Source organism: Triturus cristatus, chromosome 9 (assembly GCF_964204655.1).
Source record: "Triturus cristatus chromosome 9, aTriCri1.1, whole genome shotgun sequence".
In the NCBI taxonomy this organism is placed as follows: Eukaryota; Metazoa; Chordata; class Amphibia; order Caudata; family Salamandridae; genus Triturus; species Triturus cristatus.
This window is the reverse complement of record NC_140592.1, coordinates 829619519-829641077: the sequence shown is the minus strand read 5'-3', so window position 1 is coordinate 829641077 and position 21559 is coordinate 829619519.

Genomic DNA, 21559 nt, shown 5'->3' with positions numbered 1-21559 from the left:
CTACTCGAGTACTTTCTACTGGCTAATCCGTAAGTACTTACTTTTACTTTGCCACGGCGCCGACGGGCCCCCTCGAGTCAGCTGTCCATCATAATGGGGGAAAGGGCGGGAAGATGTTGCCCACCGCTGGTGTGTGGGGCGGGGCTTCCATGCAGTTCACATGCCTCTTGTTTAGGGCCAGAGACCGATCAGAGCAGCAGACGAGGAGACAGAACCTCCGGGTGTCAGGAACTACACGGGGATTGCACTCGAGAAAGTCATGGCTGCACAGAGCTCCATCAAGGACCACAGCTAATTTTTGACGGTAGATATGGGGAGAAAAGCACACCTGCCCAGCCTCGACCTAGCTCCCGAATGTTTAGTGCTGATTAATGCGTTACTGAATTTGAGCTTCAACTCGGGCCCCTGCTTTATTTATATCTGTAAGTGCTTCCTGTTGAGGTTTACTTTTTGTGACAGGAAAGGAAGGACTAGTCTCAAGGCGACAATTTCCGTTCCCTCGCGGAAATTGCGACAATTCGACATTTTCGCGTTCCGCGCAGAAACGGAAACTGTCGCCCACCCCTATTTTTTATGAAACGAACACCAGGGGTGTCTCCTCCATTTGAGCAGAGGAGAGTCGCCACAAAAAGAAAAGACCCAAGCCAAGCTGAAAAATAAAATGTATTAACATTTTATTTTTTATAAACCAACGCGTCCCGAACAGAGTGTCAGGATGGGGGGGTGGGGCTATTGCTGTGGAGTGGCAGCAGGGAGTAGTGTGCTTAAGTTTAAAATGTGCATGTCTCTTTGGACGGCCATCTTGTAACGGCCAGCCAGACATGCACATTTTAAACTTCTCTAATCTAGCTGTCTTAGACAGCTGGGTTAGAGAAAGCGCAGGCTTTCAGCACTCTTAAGAGTGTTGAGAGAGGCCGCTCCCTCCATCGCTGGCACTTCTCTCATGCTGGTTACCAGCATGAGAGTAGCACCAAGATTGGTTAGGGGAGTTGGCTGGGTCCTGCTTTGGAACCTGCCTCGAAGAGAGAAGACCTATTGAGGAGGACTTTACATCACCCAGAAAGGTAAGTGTATTTCTTTTTTTCTGTGTCACCCGTCCTTCAATCCTTGGTAGATGCCAGACACCACTGACGGACACATGGCTAATGCTGCGGCAAGATTGGTATCAGGATCTAAAAGAAACAGCCACATTTCTCCGACCCTGAAAAGCGCAGAACTGGCTGCCCTATGAGGCTAGAATACAACTAAAAGTTGCATGCATGACCCATAAAGCACTACATAACAATACACACAGTTACCTAGCTCTAAAACTAGAACGTTCCGGAGGATGCAGACAACTACGAAGTTCGAGCTCCTTACTTCTGAAACCACAATCCTTTTATAAACAGAGAACTGGTTGCAGGGCTTTTTCAGGGATCGCTCCAAAGATTTGGAACTCCTTACCTCCAGTGCTAAAGGGGAATCTCTTCCTTTACCGCCTTCAAAAAAGAGGTAAAAATACTCCTAATGAACATATTCAAGTCCTATGACTTGATTCTAGGCTGACATCGAGTCACGATACGATCCTCATATCACTGGCTAACTCTTGTGGATTGAAAGAGAATATTATATGTTTGTTTATTTCCTCAATACTGACCTAAGGCTCAATAACTGTATATAATATAATGCTCTGTCGCTCTCTGGGATCTTTATAGGTTGTCTACTGGGCACCTATGTTATCTTATACTATTTACCTCTTTTGTAAGTAATGATAAATAACAAATGTGTGTATACTACTTCATTTCGTATGTCTTTATATCTATATTCTGTAAAGCGCTCTGATACCCTCGTGGGTCACATTCGCCCTATATAAAACCTTATAAATAAATAAATAAATGGCACTAGTTTGTATTGCAGTGCACCTAAACTAGACGAGAAAGTAGCTGATCTTCCCCATTCACAAAAAAGTGAATAAAATACTCCTCTAGCACAAGTGGATTTTCACTTAAAAGCCTTGGGAGAAATTGGAAATAGATTTAATTGGATCATTGTATAACTTGCAGGAGATTATGAGGTATGCTTTGGTTATGGTTGACTATCATTCCAAGTAGGTTGACTGCAAATTCTGAGAGAACCCAATACCAAGGTCGTCATAGATTTCCTAAAATCTTTGCTTCAGAAGGAAGGGATTCCCAAGTATTTCGTAAATGACAATGGTTTGTAATTTAAGTCGGCATGCATGGAAACGTTCTTGGCTTTGTATGGCATTAAACATCTGTCAGTATTTTTGTACAGCCCACAGGGAAAAGGCATTGTAAAGAGAGTGAACCCTGAGGTAAAACAAACTATCCAGTTAGCTGTGGCTTTAGGGTTTGATGACTGTGAGGAGATGGGTAAGAGGTTGTGGAGCTATCACAGCACTCCCCACTTCACTACGGCCGTAGCTCTGTTTGTCCTGCTGATGGGAAGGCATTCCTCCAATAAACTGTGTCCGATGTGGGTTTTGGACAGCACACAAGCATATTGTACTGCTGTCAATTTGGATGACGTACAGTGCAGAGTGCAGTTAGTGAATACTAAAAGCAAAAATAGGAACGATGATCTCATGAAGTTGAAGGATCTATGTTTTCAGGTTAAAGATTTGGGGGCATATGTATCAACATCACCATTTGCGATTCTCAAATAGCGATTTTTAAAGAATCGCTATTTGAGAATTGCAAAACGGGATGTATTTAAAAAATTGCAAAATTTTTGCGATTTCTTAAAATTCCTTAATTGCGATTAGCAAATTGCGAAATCGCAATTAAGGAATACCTGCCCATTCATTTCTATGGGCCAGGAGACCCATAGGAATGAATGGGAAGTAATTCTCAAATAGCGATTCACAATTTGCTAATCGCAATTTGAGAATAATTTCAAAGGTGCAAGGGTGTCATGATGACACCCTAATGCACCCCTGAAATGAGCATGTGTGTGCATATGGCGCACATACATGCCCTAAGGGCATGTCTGAGCGCCACGTGGCACTTTGTAAAATTCAAAAAAGTGCATTTTGAAAGGAAATCGCAAATTACCACCAACTAGAAGTTGGTGGTAATTTGCGATTTCTTAAGGATAAGTCGCACAACTTGGGTGCTTTTTACATATCATTTAAGAAATCGCAATTTGCGATTTCTTAAATGCTTACGCAAAATTAAGAAATCGCTAAATTAGCAATTCCTTAATTTTGCGATGGGATGTTGGCTCATACATCCCGATTAGCGATTCTTTAATCGCAAACGCTGTAATTTTGCGAGTCGCAGCGTTTGCGATTAAAAAATCGTTTGATACATATGCCCCCTGGTGAGGATCAAAAGGCCTCTGAGGGAAAGGAAATGTAAATTTAATTTTTACCCAACCACATGTTAAGGTGTCTAAGCATGCCATTGTGTGGGTAATAGTATATAGCGGAGCAAAAGAAGTGCAGCTTTGATTAGGAGTGAAAGCATAGTTGCATTACCCAATCATTCGTCCTGAGGAATATTGTCCAATCAATCCTCCAAAGCAACAGTAGCAGCCAAATCCACTGCAGCTTATGAGTGGTGGTTGTGAGAAGGCTGTGACAGTGACAGCCATGTGGAAATGGATTGCGCTACAAATCTCTGTGAAAATAGAATTGGAAGGGCTGTACTGGCTATGTCGTCTACAAGTGTATTGAGTCCAATTGGAGATATAGATGCCACTTCTACATTTGGCAATAGGTTGCTTTCAGAGGGTCCATCATCAGTTGATTCCTTATGGTGAAAATGTCTACCTTTAAACTTTGACTCTCTTTTGGAAACTAGATTTTCTCAGTGGTGCAAGGCTGCAGGCTGTAGGAAAAGAGCGCTCAACGTCCTTCATAGTCAGTCACTATTGGGGTCACTGAATATGAGTTGATGCTGCAGAGAAGTATGTAGTGATAGTGGAAGCTGCGGTGAAGTCAGGCCCACTGGCCATACGCCATCTAATGATCGGCCAGCGGGTTGGTCTGGGTCTCATGACAGTTCTCGAGGAAGACATTTAGCAAATTGTTTCTAAGTCCACTAGAATTCTAGGATCTCAGGAACAGCACTTGGGGGACAGGATTCACTCCACAAGACTAACCAGCCGGGTCCAGGGCAGAACTGGTTAAAACTGGTCAGCTGTGCTCTCTCAGAAAATTGAGCATCTTGCAGCGTTTGTGACCCTATACCTTAACAGCAGTCCAGTCCACTGACGCTTGGAGTCCACTTCTTATTTCGGGGTACAAGTGGGAGCAGGCTCAGCCCTTAAGGTTCTCCTTGCAGGTCTCAACAGCAGGTTTAGTCCTTGTTCAGTCTTCCACAAGTCCAGTAGTGATCTTAAGATGGTGCCCAGGGTTTCCACATGTATGCCTTGCACTAGACTGTGGGTGAGGTGACTCCTGGCCCCTTCCTGGCAAATAGGGAAAAAGTTCCCACAGGTAACTTCACCCACTTTAGCAGCAGTTTCTTGCACCGTACCGCAAGCAATTCCACAGTGTCCCTCTCTACCTAAATCCAACATGGCAGAACCTTTCCTCCCTTGTGCAGAGTACCTGTGCCCATCCTAGAAGGTATGGCCAGGGAAATGACCAAATGTTCCTCTGTGGTCTCTCAAACTGGTTCTCGGGGCAGCTCCTCTTCCACTGGGATTTATTCCTGGCTGGCTAGAAGGACAAAAAATAGGGTAGGCCCAGGTGTGAGCTACATCTTCATGTGAATGGGTAGGCCTCTTTAAAAGATACTTACGTTCCTAGGCACTGCCCAGATGTTCATCCATTCAGAGACAGCAGGGTTTCTCCCTGCGGACGGAGGACAATTGCCCCTCCGCTGCAAGAGCAGGAAGGAAACATGAAAAATAAAATGGTCATAAAACATACGTATTACCATTTAATTTTCATGCTGGCTGATGCCAAGTCTGAGGGCGGGGTTGGATCAGGGAGCAAGAGTTTAGTTCAGTTTGGTGTGGTTCAGTTTGAAGTGCACATGCCACTTTGGCCGGCTGTCTTGTGATGGCCAGTCTGACATGGGCACTTTGAATATTCCACCCAAGCTGTCTTAGACGGCTGGGTGAAGAACAAGTACAGGCCCCCAGAGCCTGAAGTAGCATCAAACCAGTGGCCTCCAGACAATCCTGGTGCTTCTCTCATGCTGACTGAGAAGCATGAGAGAAGTGTCTGGATTGGTAGAGAGGAGTTGCTGGCTGAGCTCCGGGAGCATGTGCTGCTGAAATGAAGAGGAGCACCGAGCACAAGGCAATCAGTAAGTAAATAGTTTTTTATTTTTTATTTTATGTTAGTTTAACTCACTGACAGGCACTGTGAGAAATTTGCAGTGCCTTTAGTTTCAACTTCAGAGCTTTCAATCATGGTCCGTTATAAACACTGTTGAAAATGGACCATGATTGAGAGCTTTGGCTTTGAGACTAAGTGCACTGCTGGTTTTTATTAGTGTCTTCAGTAGGGTAAATATTTGCCCATCTCCCCACCTGTTTTCTGTGACACTGGCTGCCGGAGGAATAGAACCCCTCCCCACACCCGGGACCTTTGTCTCAGCTCTGGGAGAAAGTGTACACCTCATCAATGAGCTATTCAGCTCCTGGGTGATGGTTGGAAGCCCATACAAATTGGCTTCTAGAGGCATTTGGGCTGGTAAAAGGTGACTTTTTAAGGATACATTTTGCAAAATATTTATCACAACAACTTTGCAAATGAAATAGACATGTGATAAATATTTTTTAAAGTCTGCAAACTAACTTTTTCACTGGTGCCTAGGTGGAGATAACATTATTTCATTTTACTATTAACTCTCAATGCTTTCCTATGGAACAGCTAACACTGCTACAGAGGAAATAGCTTTTAGGGCCTTGTCACTGTATGGACATGTTTTACATTCCATGTTCTGCTTGCAAATGTCCCGCATCCAGATCTATTGCACATTAAGAATTACTTAGGGATTAACTATTAGTATTTAAAAGGAGGGTTTTGGCCTGTGAAAAGGGGTTGTTTTGACTTGTCATATTTTCACTTTATACATGCACAGACTAAGGTGGCAGTTCTGCAGTCATGTTGTGCATTGTGGGTACACTTTGTTCCATGTACTTGGGACCTATAGGGAAGTGTAATATGCCAGTTAGGCATATAATCAATTTTTGACACGTTTTAATAGTCAGAACACATGCACTGGGAAGCAGTGTCCCTCTGTGCACAGTTTAAAAACCAGCAATGAAAAACAGCAAACAAATGGCGATGACCAAGGAAAAAGGAGAACTATGCCACAATGCTACACTAAACTAATAAACCCCCTTATAAAATGAAGTTTATCTGCATTTTGTCATGGTTCTTTTTCACATTAATGGGGTCTAGAGAAGAAGTACTGCTTAAAAATGTGCTTCTGCTGCTGAAGATGAAGAGTTGCAAGCCCTATGGATATATCTGACGTTTATTTACAAAACATTTTTAATGGTGCACACCCAGCAAAAAGCGTGGACTTTCGCTGTTGCAGAACTATGTGTATTCAAAACTACGATTAAGAAGGACCCTGCCCATTCCTTTATAACGTGGAGTGAAGACACTAACATATATGAACTGTAGGAGCATTCAAATGGATTAGCTGTATTCCTACCAATATTGGGGATATTCCTTTCACTTCTGCACATTCAATATGTATTTACTCCTCAGCCAAAGACATTTAGAAGTTATTCATTGTATAATTTATTTGCAACTCAAATTGGCAGAATAAAAAATGTTTATGTTCTATATAATAAGTTCCCAAACGAAAAAACTCATTTTCTTTTGTGTTTTGTATATGCTTCCAATGTATCACTAAAATAGGTTTTATTTCAAACAAAATAAAAGTACATTTGACATGAATTGTGTGGGTCATGTTCGGTGGACCTCCTGAAGTAATAGAGTAAACAGTGTAATATCAAGTGCAGATCAACTATTCATTACTTCAGTGTAATCTTACAGGGGACTTCTGTAACCACATAAAGGACAGGGTGCGCTGAATAAAGAAGACATGGAGGACAGATTTTATTATATTTTTTTTTTACATTTTGCAAGCTCCATCTAAGACCGATTCAAATTGCAGTGCTGTATGGGAAAGTTAATGCGGCAGTCATGTGTTTTGTGCCTGAACAGTAATTTATTTAGCATAAAACACCCGCAGAGAACAACTTACGATAGCAATGGGTCCCAGCCCACCAAAGCAGTAATCGAGAACCAGATAAACAAATTATCCTAATTTAAAAGCTGAACTGTGATACAAAAGGCAGTAGAAGAATGACTCATAAGTCACTTATTTACTCATTATGCAGCAAGGGCTGCTTTTTAGCTCTGCTGCTTCAAATAAATCAGCTTTTTGGCAATTATGGTAACTAGGCAGACTCCAACCAAAACCGCACACTTCCTACTTGCACTGCAAGAGGGGCTGTGAGGGAGCAGCAGGCAGTGGGGCCTGAAAAGATCACAAGTTATTCCTTATTGCCATAAAATCCATGGCTTCACTGTGGGTGCAGCAATGGTTGCATCAATATAAGCTGTACCTAAATCCATGCATTGTGTTCGACAATTAAAAAGATCCCCAAAGCCTTCGTTTCCCCTGCTTCTTTGAAGGAGCCCTCAATCTTCAGATTCTTCTAATGCCTTCACTTTCATATCATTGTCTGCCGTGGGTGCCGATATCTACTGAGGGAGGCGGAGCAGGCAAACAAACAAAAAAAAATAATAGAAAAGCACTTACCAATTGTGACAACGGCGTCCTCCTCTCACTCCGACCTCTGCTGCAGGGACTGCAGTGCAGGCCCCCAGCAAACTCCCTCGACCAATCCTGGCTTGCTCATGTGCTATTAACCAGCATGTGAGCAGTGCCCTTATTGGTGGGAGCAGTCTCTGTCAGCGCTCCCGAGGGAACTGGATGCCTGCCTTTGCTCTTACCTAGCTGCCTTAAGAGAGCTGGACGGGGGGCGTGGCTAACCGCCGGCAATGGCGGACCTACTTCAGTAGAGCTCCGGACCCTCCCGGGGGGAATCGATAATTCAAAGCCGTTCTCACGGCTCCACATGAGAGGGGGTTGCAGCGGTGAATGTCCCTGACACCCAACGTCGACGGGAGGGCGGCTGAGAGGCGGGAGAGCAGCCGCTGCAGCCGCAGGCCTGCCTGACCAGTGACGCTGCGGAGTGCCAGGGATTAGAGTGCGGAGCAGGCCGCCGACTGAAGCGGCGCTGCTGAGCCCCAAAGGCGCCTGGAGGCGGAGACCTGATCCCCTGCGCCCCTGGGCGAGACGCAGAGAGAGACGACTGGACCCGGAGAGACGTCCGGGGGCCCCGCCGGACGACAGGGGGCTCTTGGCGGGGCCTGAAAAAGATCGGAGCGAGGCGGGGAGCTCTGGAGGTGAGTGCGATGGCTGGAGGGGGTGAGCGGCGAGACCGGCCGGACTGGATCTCTCCGGGGCGTGCGCCCCCCCCTTTTGAGATAGAGACGGGGGCAAAAAAAACCACTCCCCAACATCGGCCTGGACTACGGCGCTGGACCTGCGCCGCATACAGTAATCGGAGAGGTGGGATAGCGGCGCTGGAGGGCACCGGGAGGAGGCCTTTTGCACACCGGACATCTGAGGGCCTCATACACGACGCTTTACCCCAGGAGCCACTACCGGACAACACAGGTGAGGAGGTGGGTGCCTGAGGGACGAGGGGGAGTGTGCCGTGGGGTGACGGGGGATTGTGTGGGCCGGGGCGTGCCGCTCCGTGAGGGGCCCCCCTCTACCCTCACCCCCCTTTGCTTCCTTCCCCCCCCTGCTCAATCCGGAGACACAAGTATGAAGCTAGCAGGGGCCATGGGGGGCTGATCCGGCCCGCGTCTTTCTTTTCCCCCCCCCGGGGTCATAACGGATAACACCCTTTGGTATGTGGTGGGACGGCCTAGGAGATGAGAACAGCAGCAAAACTGAAGTTTAAGAAGCGAGTGGGAGAAGTCCTGGCCGGCCCAGGGGACCGTAGTGCGTGGCCTGCTGAGGAGGTGGGCGCATTTGTGATCGGGCAGGAGCCTGTGGCTGAACCGGAACGGAGTCGGGGGCCTTTCCCCCCTCCCGCAGATACCCACTAGCGGAGCAGAACTGAGTAGTAATTGGCCGGGGAGTGCGAGTGAAGCTCTTTAGGATCAACTACGAGGTGGGGGAGTGGAGGTGTGAAGTAATGGGCAGGACCAAGACTAAGAAAAATTAGCGAAATACCTGCCCCCCCCATGGCAGCGGCCCGGACCGATGGCCCCCCCTCACGGGGAGGGTCTGCGGCGAATACCGCGCAGGACACGAAGGATAAGTTAGACCTCATCCTGCAGGAGATACGGGACTCACGGGCCGCAATGGAGTCCCAAATGGGTACGCTGACCACGGGGTTGCAGCTGCTGAAGGCAGATCACGCCAAACTGGCGGACACAGTCAAGGACCATGGCCAATCCATTGTGGACCTTACTCCTGTGGTGGCGGAACACTCTTCCTCCCTAAAACGGCTACAACAGCAGGTCACCTCGCTCCTGGACCGGGTGGAGGACGCGGAAGGCAGAAACCGGCGCAACAACATACGCGTCATAGGACTGCCGGAACACAGTGAGGGGAACAAGGCGGCTGATTTGATGGAATCATGGTTCCGAGACTATGTAGCCCCGGAGGGACTCTCAAAGAGTGCACGGAATACCGATGGGACAGCCGAGGCCTGGGGCACCACCCCGACCCCTAAGTGTTAAAATCCTCAATTATAGAGACTGCGACATGCTCCTGCAGAAGGCTAGGGAACGCACGCCGATACAGTATGAAAACCAACGCGTCTCTTTATACCCGGATTACACTGCAATGGTGCAGAGACAGAGGTCGTCCTACCAGATAGTAAAGAAAAAACTGCAGGCTGCACAGCTCAAATATGCACTCCTTTACCCGGCACGTCTCAAGGTAATGCACAATAAGAAGACTCACTTCTTTGAGAGCCCTGTAGATGTGGAGGAGTGGATGGAGGTCGTGGGAATCGGTCCCAGTCAGGCGACTGGTGGGGAGAGCTCCTCGCAGGACTCGGAAAAGCACCGACGACGGACCTCTGGAAGATCGCGAAGCACTAAAGACGAGAAGGGCGGAGCGGGACCCTCACGTGAGCAGCAGCGGAGAGAGCAGGGGGGGCGCTGTCGGTGGCTGGCTCCTTCCGCGAGGATTCGAATAAGGCCGCCATGGACTCGGAGGAAGGCACGGCCAATTCTGACACTGACAATTGTGTGATACTCTTCCCTACCATCACGCCGAAAGCAGCTGACAAGCTGATGGATGAATGAGGAGAGTAACTGGAACACTGACTGTTGAATCTTCTGATGGTGCCTTTGACGCAAGGCGGGATGGCACCCGACGGCCGAACAATTACTATATACTTTATTAAATTGATAATTTGTTGGGTGAGATGTTGGGGTTGGGGATTGAGCGGAGGGTTGGCGACCATGGGCGCTGCCACAGTATCCGTCCAGTTAGAGGATACCCGTAGGTGTCTGATGCTCACCGGGGAACTCTATGACATGTACTGATATCCTACACATGCTACTGTTGGCACCCCACTGAACCTGCAGCCCCTTTCTCTTCTCTCCTTTTCTCCATCACCTCCCCCCCGGGAGAAGGGGTACCGTTGAGCCGCTGAGTAGGGGTCCATCTAAGGAAATATGCTTGGATGTAGAGTTGGCGACCCCCCCTATGGCGTATGCACCGTTAATCGTTATGTACCATTTGTGCACTTTTGTTAGGCCCAACGCGGTTTAGGCGTTCTGCCACGTTCTGTTCAGGTTGTTGAGAAAAAGGGTCTCCTGGTCGGTACTGCCTTTCTGGGGCCACACAGTGATATGATCCGCTCTTACATGAGACGATGCTGGGAACTGCTGCTAGAATAGGGTCGTACAATTTGCTGACATGGAATGTAAGGGGACTGGGGGCAATACAGAAAAGACACCGCATACACGCATTCCTCCTCAGACGTAAGACCCAAATAGCATTCCTCCAAGAGTCTTACCTCACTGACTCGGAAACGTAGAAAATGAGGAAAAAATGGAGAGGGACCCTATATTCCACAAATTACTCTGCATTTGCTAGAGGGGCTACCATTTGGATACGTTATGGGGTTCCCTTTGTCCCACTGGAACAACGGATACATATTGATATAGGGAACACTAGACGGGTCTTTGGAGTGTTGGCTGATTGGGTAGGAATCCCTTGGGTGCTGGGTGGAGACTGGAACGCGGTGCTCGATATTGGCCGAGACAGATCACACCCCCCCTCCGGGAACGACCGTTAGCAAGATCACGGACCGCATCACCACTAAGGGTAGGTGGGTGGACACTTTCAGATGCGTGGCGTTGTCTGTACCCGGCTCACAGGGAATGCTCCTTCTACTCCCCGGTACATGACCTGCACACTAGAATTGACAGGTTTATATGCTCCAGCCCACTCATGGAGAAAATGCACAGCTCCACATACTTAGCAAAGACCTTTTCTGACCATAGCCCCTTAGAACTTACGCTTCAGTGGGGTGCGGTACCTACCCCGGTACCCACCTGGAAACTACACCCACACCTACTAGAAGACACCCCTTTTCGCACGACTCTCTCTGACGTGGTTACTAATTACCTGACTGATAATTGGAATACTGCGACATCGTGCTTGATAGAATGGGACGCGCTGAAGGTAGTGATTAGAGGTGCGGCATGGGACAATTGGTGGGGGCCCGCCAAGAGACACACCAGAGGCTGCGAGACGTTGAGAATGAGTTACATGCCCTGGAGAGGGATGTGATATCAGACCCTGATAAGCGAGAAAGGTTGCAATCTGCCCACATCAAACATGCGGAAACTCTAGAAACTCTAAGAGTAATAGACCATAAAGCTTACTTGCAGCGTAAACACGTAGAGGCGGACAGAGCAGGTACCCTGCTAGCCCGAATGGTCAGAGACAGACCTGATCCGCCGATTATAGCTAGTATTCGCACTAGGACGGGCCAAATACTCCACACAAAGACAGACATAAACACTGCCTTCAGAGAATACCTTGGGGACCTTTATGGACCCCCTCCCCCGACAGATGATTCCTCGCTTGCCGACTTTTTCCGAGACCTCCCGTTTCTGACCCTCCCGGAGGAGGTACGGAAAAGCATTGACGGACCAATCACCCAACAAGAGATCCGAACAGCAATTAAAGGCTTAAACCGTAATAAAACGTCAGGACTTGACGGACTACCAGTTGAGTTTTATCTCACATATGCAGAATCCCTGGTGCCCACTCTGGAGGCTGTCTATAAAGCGGCCATGGAGATGGGACGTTTACCAGATTCCACGATGCAGGCGCTGGTCCTGTCCATACCCAAGCCGGGGAGAGACGGGTTGGATATGGCAAACTATAGACCCCTGTCTATGCTGGCTACTGAATACAAAATACTGAGTAAGGCCCTAGCCAACCGCGTGCAGCCACATCTTCCCGCACTTATACACGGTGACCAGTGCGGTTTCCTCCCAAACTGCAGCACCTCTCTGAATACCAGACGGCTGCACGCGGTTATGGCGGCTACCCCAAGTACACACCGCTGGGCAGGATGTATTGCGCTGGACCTTAAACAAGCGTTTGCTTCCCTGTCGTGGGATTTCATGTTTGCAACGCTCCGCCGCTTTGGGTTTCCGGACACATATTTACAATGGGTCCGTTTATTATATACGTCTCAGAAGTCCAGGGCCCGTACGGGCTGCTATATCTCTGAGGCCTACAACATACATCGCGGCACAAGGCAAGGATGCACTCTGTCCCCATTGCTGTTCGTGTTGGCATTAGAACCGTTAGCCCTGGCACTCCGGCGATCGGCTGACCAACTTGGTATCTATATCGACGGAGTGTACCATTTGTTGTCTATTTATGCAGATGACATGCTGCTATATTTGCGGGACCTTACCACAGATACGACCCCCCTCTCGGACGCATTCATGGCATTTAAACGATTATCGGGTCTGGCTATCAACCCTGACAAATCGATATGCTATTTCTTCCAAGAAACAGCACACACGACACAGGTGCATTTTGGCATTCACTCCTTCGGGGTGGCTCCCACTACATTTAAATACCTTGGCATACAGGTGTATCGAACGCAGGAGGACCAGATAGATGGCAACATACAACGGGCAATAACGGGGCTCCGGGCCAGTGTGGGACGAATTACCATCGCTAAGATGGTGATGCTGCCTCGGCTGCTTTACTACTTTGTAAATTTGCCGGTGAACCTCCCACCATCTATTTTTAAGTCGTTTGACAGCCTGTTACTCACCCTTATATGGGGTACGGGTCGGAGACGGATAAGTCTACGGAAGCTCCAGCTGGGGAAGCAGAACGGAGGCCTGAGGGTCCCGGACTTCAAAGGATACTACTATGCTAGTCAACTACAGTGGTTATACTACTGGACGGCGGGGAGGAACCTCGGCGAGATCGGTTTTACACCACAGAGACTGCACAGAGGGGAACTACATGCCCTATTATTGCGAGAGCATGTGCCCCCACTGACTGTCACCCTCTGTTGAGGACTGCCCTGGTTTGCTGGAGGAAGGCTTTGACATACACATCAGTAGCAACCCCGTACGCTGGGAACATACCTCTCTTAGGCCTGCCCACGCCACAGGGAAGACTCACACAGACTAGACTCCAGGCATGGACAGATAGCGGGATAGAGGAGGTGGGAGTTTTTTGGGGGATGGCACACTGATGGACCACAACACTTTCCTACAAGTCACGTGGGCGCCATCAAGACTGTATCTCCTACACGCTGCTACCACACACTATATTAGAGATACCTGGGCCCCACAGCGGACTGAGCCTTCGCAGCACGACCTAGTACACCTCCTTTACTATATGGGACCCGGGAGACACTTAGTGCGATGGTTGTATACTGGAGTGCGAACATACGTGGCGATAGCCCTCACCTCCCTTAGGGAGCAGTGGACGACGGACGCAGGTATGGAACTCACCGACCATACATGGAAATGCATCCTGGAGCATCCCAAAAAGGTGTTGCGTAACGTGCGGCTTAAATTCATACAAACAATGGTGCTACATAGATCGTATCTCACACGAAACGACTTCATCGTATGTTTCCGGACTCACCCCGTAGCTGCCCCAGATGTAGGGAGGACGAGGCGGGATTTCTCCATATGCTATGGACCTTCCCCCGACTGCGGGATTACTGGGTAGGGGTACGACATTCCCTGGCCACGGCGACACACCTACCGATCCCAGATCATGCCCTGTATTGCCTGGTGGGCCTTCGCAAACGTCCTAAAGTTCAGAAGGCGCAGATAAGGTTTGTGGACCTCGCCCTCATCTTAGCCATCAGGGTGATCACTATGAGGTGGAAATCCCCCAGAAGCCCCGTGGTTACGATATGACAGACGGACATGCTGCAGTGGGGCAGGGCGGAGGGGGTGGCCATCAGGAGGGAGGAGGAGAGAGGGCTGAGGAAGCGACATATTTCCCTAGAATGGGAGGCCACACTAATAGCACTGGAAGCAATAGATCTGGCCCCCATACCGGACACCCGGCCATTGTTAAATAATCAGGGTGAGTCTATTTAGGGCGGTACGACTGGAGAAATTGGAAGGTTGGGACCTAGATCAGTACGTGATACCCCCGAAGCAATAGTTCTCATAATGTTTTCCCTGTTGGTGAGGATACGGCGACAGTATGACAGACCAGGAGAGGGCTAGGGTGGGATAAGAGGGGGGATGGGGGTAAGTTGGGGGTGGAATTTCGTAAACGCACTATTATTCGGACACTGCTGCAATATGCAGGACTCCCCTCTCAGATACGATTGGAGACATCGGATTGTTGTAATTATCTGAGGGGATAAAGGACATGGGAGGGGAGGAAAAAACAAAAGACTGTATTTTGAAGGGTTATATGTTGTAAACATAAGAATGTACAGCAGTCACCAATAAAGTGTAAAAAAAAATAAAAAGAGAGCTGGACCAAGAGGTTTAAAGTGAGCATGTGTGGCTGGCCATCCTAAGACAGCCAGCCAAACGAACATGCGCACGTAAAACAGAGCAAAAGCAGCACTTTGCCCACCACTCCTCCCTGCTGTCACTCAGCAAGCCCGTCCCCGTCCTAATGCTCGGTTCAGGATGAGACGATGAAAAATAAAATGGTAATGAATTACCATTTTCTTTTTCATTGGTTGGGCTTTGGGAGGCACTTAAGTGGGGTGACACTCCTCCGCTCCAATGGAGGAGCCGCTCTTGATTGTTTGTAAATTGGTGGATTATGTTCCATTAAATATGATTCATCAACTTAAAAGGTTTTTTAAAAATCTGTGCTTTTCCAAGATTTTTTTCCGGTCACGAAGCAGGGAGCAGGGATAAGGGTGTGGAAATTACACCTTCAGTTCCTTGACGGTTTGCTCAAATACACTAAATCCCACTACATCAAATAAATATTTTTCTGCCTGAAGTCAAGTTAACAGAAGCTGAGAGTCAAACTCCAACCTTTCTTTACTTTGTCTGCGTTCAGCACATTCATATATGACTTAATCTGTCCATCTTTCTTAGTTGATTAAAACTGCTGCCCCTCCAACCTTTCTTACCAGCCGTCCACAAAATCAGTCTATCAATAGATCCATTCATCAACTTGTTTGATCTTCATTCAATATGTCTGCCCTCCAATTATTTAAACAAAACATCCATCCAACCACCCATCCATCCAAATCCACCAACTAATTAAACCAGTCATTTATCTTCATCAATCCATTCATCCATCGCCAATCTATTCACCCACCCAACATTTTGCCCTGCCTTTCATGTGATTGCCATTCATCTCCTTATCCCAACCACTCTTCTGTCTTGGCTTGATCTTCCCCTCCACTTATACATCCATCTATATGTCTAATCATTTGTCACTCTGTTTATCTGACCTGTTTTGTCTTTCAATGTGTGCCCCGGTCTGTGTCAGCAAAGTGTTTCACTCAAGGGCAAATGAAATAAGCAGGTGCTGGACCACCCCATGGTCCCCTCTATTTCCTATTTTCCAAATGACACCGCTAATTCATTGGTATGGTTGCATTCTGTGTGTGATTATGTTCATGGTATAATTTCTAAGTGTGGTACCAGGTTGTGCGTGATTTCTTTTGTAGAATGTAGATAATTTTCCTTTCCATATAAGTTAGCAGCTTGCGCATTCACATATTTTTATGTTTTGCACATTTGTGCGGATGTCAGCGTGCCTGTGCGCCATTTGTCTATAGTTGAATACATGCAGAACATGGAAACCTGGCCTATTGGCCTTGCCAAGATTTGCTTTAAATGAAATATACAATGGCAGTCTACCATGATATTATCCTCTGAAAAGATCCCCCCCAATCTACGAAGATCGACTGAATGTTCAAATGGCCCCATAAAATAATAGTCCTAAAGGGCCAGCCTATGAAAGCAAGACAAAAAGAAAAGATTATGGACGGGTTGCAGAACAAATCAAAACATTCACCCCCAGTCACAGATCTACGCTAAATACATAATTTTTTGGGATGGCACACCCTTCCAGTATAGACCCATCCGAATGAAAATTAGTCTTGATCCTGCTCCCCATAGGAACAGTCCAGCCCGAACTATCAGGCCAGGTCCTCTGTGGACCAGAAACAAGCATCCTAGGACTGGTTTCAGGGTATCACCCTTCAGCAGCCAGCATAAAGTGAATCTGGTGGTGTAGCGAGCATGTGACCCACATCTGGGCATACACTTCCCACTGAACAAACCTCTCATCAGCCAGGATAGCTTTAATCTGGTGGCATAGTGAGCACAGTAACCATGTCTGGGCATACCCTTCCAACTTAGGGCAACAAATGCAAAAAGAACAGATGATCGACAGAATGCTGACCAAATCAAACATTCACTCCCAGTCACAAATCCATTGTTTTTTTGCACACCATGTCAGTTGGAACCCAGTGTTATGCTAATCAGTCTTGACCCAGCTCCCCATGGGAACAGTCAAGCCAAATTGCCAGCCAGACCCTCCCTGGAGCAGAAACAAGCATCCTAGGACCAGTTCTGAGGTATCACCCTTCATCAGCCAGGCTAGCTTGAATCTGGTGGCGTAGCAAGCACGAGACCCACGTCTGGTCATACTCTTCCCACTTTGGATGACAAATACAAAAAAAATGCAAAGAGAACAGATTACGACAGAATGTTGAAGGAATCAAACATTCACCCCAGTCACAGATCTGGGTTAAATCCATCATTTTTTCAGGTGCCACAAACTTTCAAGTTCATACCCATCCATATGCAAATCACTGTTGACCCTGCTCTCATGGAAACAGCCCAACCTGCCAGGCAAGGTCATTCCTGGGCCTAAAACAAGCATCTTAAGAGCGGTTCTGGGGTATCACCCTTCATTAGCCAGGCTAGCTTGAACCTGGTGGCGTAGCAAGCACGAGACCCACGTCTGGTCATACTCTTCTCACTTAAGGCAACAAACACAAAAAGACAGGATGATGGACTGAGTGCTGAACGGTCCAAACATTCACTCTGGGTTAAATCCATCATTTTTTTTCACACACAACACCTGTCGAGCATGTACAAGCCATATGCAAACCAGGCTTGACCCTGCTCCACATGGGAACAGTACATCCTGAACAGCTAGGCCAGGTCCTGCCTTGACCAGAAACAAGCATCCTGGAACTGGTTTCAGGGTATCACCCCTCATCAGCCGGGCTAGCTTGATTCTGGTGACATAGTGAGCTCGGGACACACGTCTGGGCATACCCTTCCCACTTAGGGCAACAAATGCAAAAACAAAAATACAAAAAGAACAGATGATGGACGGGATGCTGAAGAAATCAAACATTCACACTCTGTCACATATCTAAGTTAAAGCCATCATTTTTTGGCATACCATACCCTTCCAGTTTATACCCATTCATATGCAAATCAGTCTTGATCCTGCTCCCCATGGGAACAGTCCAGCCCAAACTGCCAGGCCGGGTCCTCCCTGGACCAGAAACAAGCATCCTAGGACTGGTTTCAGAGTATTACCCCTCTCCAGTCGGCATAGATTGAATCAGGTGGCGTAGCAAGCATGTGACCCAGGTCTGGGCATACCCTTCACACTTAAAGGCAACAAACACAAAAAGACCAGATGATGAATGGAACGCTACACAAATAAAACATTCACACCAAATCACGGATTTGAGTTAAACCCATTGTTTTTTGCATGCTACTCCATTCCAGTTTAGACCCAGCCATATGCAAATCAGTCTTGACCCTTCTCCCCATAGGAACAGTCTAGCCTGAAAATGCCTAGAAATTATTAAATGTAACCGTTATATGTAAATTTCAGTATAAATATTAGTTGTCCAGAGAGGAAAATTAGGTTACCACCCAACGAGCTTGAGACGCACCCTGATCGATGCTATTCACTACGTTGACAGCAGAGGACGGGACGGTAGACTCTTTGATGAATTTCTGAGGACCCGATTCTGACTTAGAGAACGACAATTAGCCAGAATAGGTAATTATGACACAAGATACTATTGCATTTGTTAGGATTTTAACCTGCAATTTAATTAGATAAAGAAAAATTATTGTTTGAAGAACTGTGTCGGGTGGTTATTTCTTGAAATGTTTATTTTATTAGTATAAGAATTGAAGTGTTTGTCATCAAATCTCTAGTTCAACTAAATGATCCTATCGTCCTCCGGATGGAGGAATTTTTAGGGTTAAATTAAATAGATGTGGTTTCCTCCATCCAAAGATAATAAAACTGTAGTTCGGAAATAAATTGAAGATCTCTCCTCTGTAGGCACGGATAGATTGATGAGAATGAATGTTGGTGTTATGGGCCCCACCAACGTATGATGTATGTATGTGCGTGTGACTGTGGAATCATTCCGTCCGTGGAAGCAGGAGGAGATTTTGTGTTCTGAACTGCACCAGTTTTCTTTTTTTTTTTTTTTTTTTTTTAAAAACCTTTATTCGTGCATCTTAAAAGAACAAATACGGGCCTACAACCGTCAGGCCGGCCACGATACAGTACAGCACTGATACCCACATTACAGCCCCCGTGCATCAACGGTCAGGATTAACAACAGGTTATGAGTCACATACTGGAGATATCTTTGAAACCCGGGGAAGGAGAGGTGAAGGTTAATTTTAAGTTTTTTGATAATTTTATCAGAGAAAAAAGTCAATGAAGGATAAGAGCAAAGTAGATTCGAGTCCGCAAGATAGCTTCACCACACGGGCGAGCAGCAACAGCAGTAAGAACAACAATGGGAGTAAAATCTCAATCAGTGAGGCGGTGCAGAGATATATCAGGATAGTCACATGAGCAAGTACGCGCCCCTCCAGAGCCGCCCCCAATCGATCCACCCCACACCCGGACCCCGAATCGAAGAAAGTAGAGCACAGAGACATAAAAGAAAAAAGGCCCATAGAACTAATTGAGAACAGAGTATTACCCCCCCACCCTACACCAATGCGGAGGCTACGGCCTACCCCCCCCCCAGCATAGTGCCTGTCGCCCAAGGAACCCGAAATATAGAGAAGAGAGAAAGTAGGAACAGAGTAAAGAAGGGAAGAAAACAGAAAAGAAGGTGGGGAGGAGCCCACTGGACACCAGAGCGTCCCGAACCATCAGCCAGTTATGGCCCCCACACACTGAGAGCCCTCGACGCCAAAAAACGGCATGCAAAGATACCATGGCACCACAGTTTAAGCAAGGGATACAAGTCGCGACGAGTGCGCGCAAAACATACATACAGTCCCAGTCCCAGGCCAGCCTGTCCATAAACCATAGCGATAGAAGTCAGTCTAGCCCTGGCCCGATCGCGGGCTTGGGATTAAACCAGCTCCTGCGTGAAGGCCCCGTGTCCCGAGCAGACAAAGACAAGATGGCCGCTTGTGAGAGGATGGTGAAGTAGGATCACGAAATGGCCGCCGACCATCGAGTGAGGTCCCTCGTTGCACCACATAAAATCCAAACCTGGCCAGTAAGGTACAGGAGTTCCACAAAAAGGCAGCAGTGGGCCACCGCGGACGGTCCCTCGAAGCCGTTAGGTATCGCTCAGCAGGATAGCCTCGCGGACGCGGTGAGGCAGGGAACAATGAAGCAGGCAGCCATGACCAGGGGGACAAAGTATCCGCAGTTGAGGTGGAGAGCGGTGGACCCTGGGCGCCGGGAGCGCTAGATGAAGGCACCAGTGTAGCACAATCATACACCGCCGCTGCGTCCCCGCAAGAGGACAAGAGCACCGGAGGACCCACGCCCTGTGGATGACAAACAGTGCGCCCACGGCCCGCAGCCGACAGTATGGGGTCAAACCTCTCACTCAGCGCCTGCAGGCCAGCGCACATCTGTAGTTGAAAGTCCCGCAGGACAGCCAGAACGGAGCCGCATGTCAGCGGAAGCTGGGCCCCAACATCGGCAGCAATCCGGGACGGCACTGTGGAGCTGGTGTCCGGAAGAGGGAGGGCGAAGTGGGCAGCGGGCGAGACCGGAGTATCACCCCCCCGCCGCGAGCAGGCACTCAACGCCATGTTTTGCCGCTATACGGTGCAATGGCCAGGGGGGGGGGTCGTGGCAAGGGGTCAATTCCCCTCAGGTCTACGCCGCAACAGGAAAGGCCGACAGTCGCTTATCTTCTCGCCGGTCCCCCTCGCCGCTGGCTAGGCAATAGGCAAAGGGGGCAGCAGCCCCCCACAGCTCGGTCCTCAGAGCGGGGCAGGAGACTCACCGCACCGGGGCCCACCCCACAGCTCCAGCCCGTCAGGCACAGGGTGCAGAAGGTGTCCGGTCGTCTCTCCCCGGGCTCATCCGGCAACGATCCATGGTGCGAGGCGAGATCGGGACCGCGGGGCTCAGGTTAGCGCTAGCTGGTCCGGTAACCGCGGAGCTTCCAGGAGGCCGGCAAAGGCCGTAAGGGCGCAGGGTTTCAGTGCCGAGGACAAAAGCACCCAAAACTCGGGCATCCGGGCGGGTTGAGACTCCGGGAAAGCAGCAGCGCGGTCAGCGCGTCTTCGCACACGGTGCACCTCGAGAATCGGCGAGGATGGGCATCAGGATAGTAGTCCGAGGCCACGGACCGACGGAGCCGGGCGCTCAAGCGTCTGCTCCGGTCGCCATCTTGGCTCCTCCCCCTGCACCAGTTTTCTTGGTAGCAAGATGATGGTTTTTATTGTCTAGGTTTGATGAGTTGTGTATATATATATATATATAGCTACCAGTTTTCTTGGTAGCTAGAGATGGTTTTTATTGTTTTAGTTTGATGATTTGGCATGTATATAGCTTATCGATTATTGATTGGTATTGATATATGTACTAACACTATATGTTGACGTGGTATTGAGTTCTATATAGTCTGTACGGCTTCTGGGATGTAAGAAGTCGGTGACAATTCCGTAGTAGGACAGAGGTAAGCGCTGTTCTCGGGAAAGATGGGATTGTGGTTGCCCGTAGGTACACGGGGAAAAACGTGTGACAATTGAAGTTGCGCGTCGCATTTTCTGGGTTCGATTCAGTGA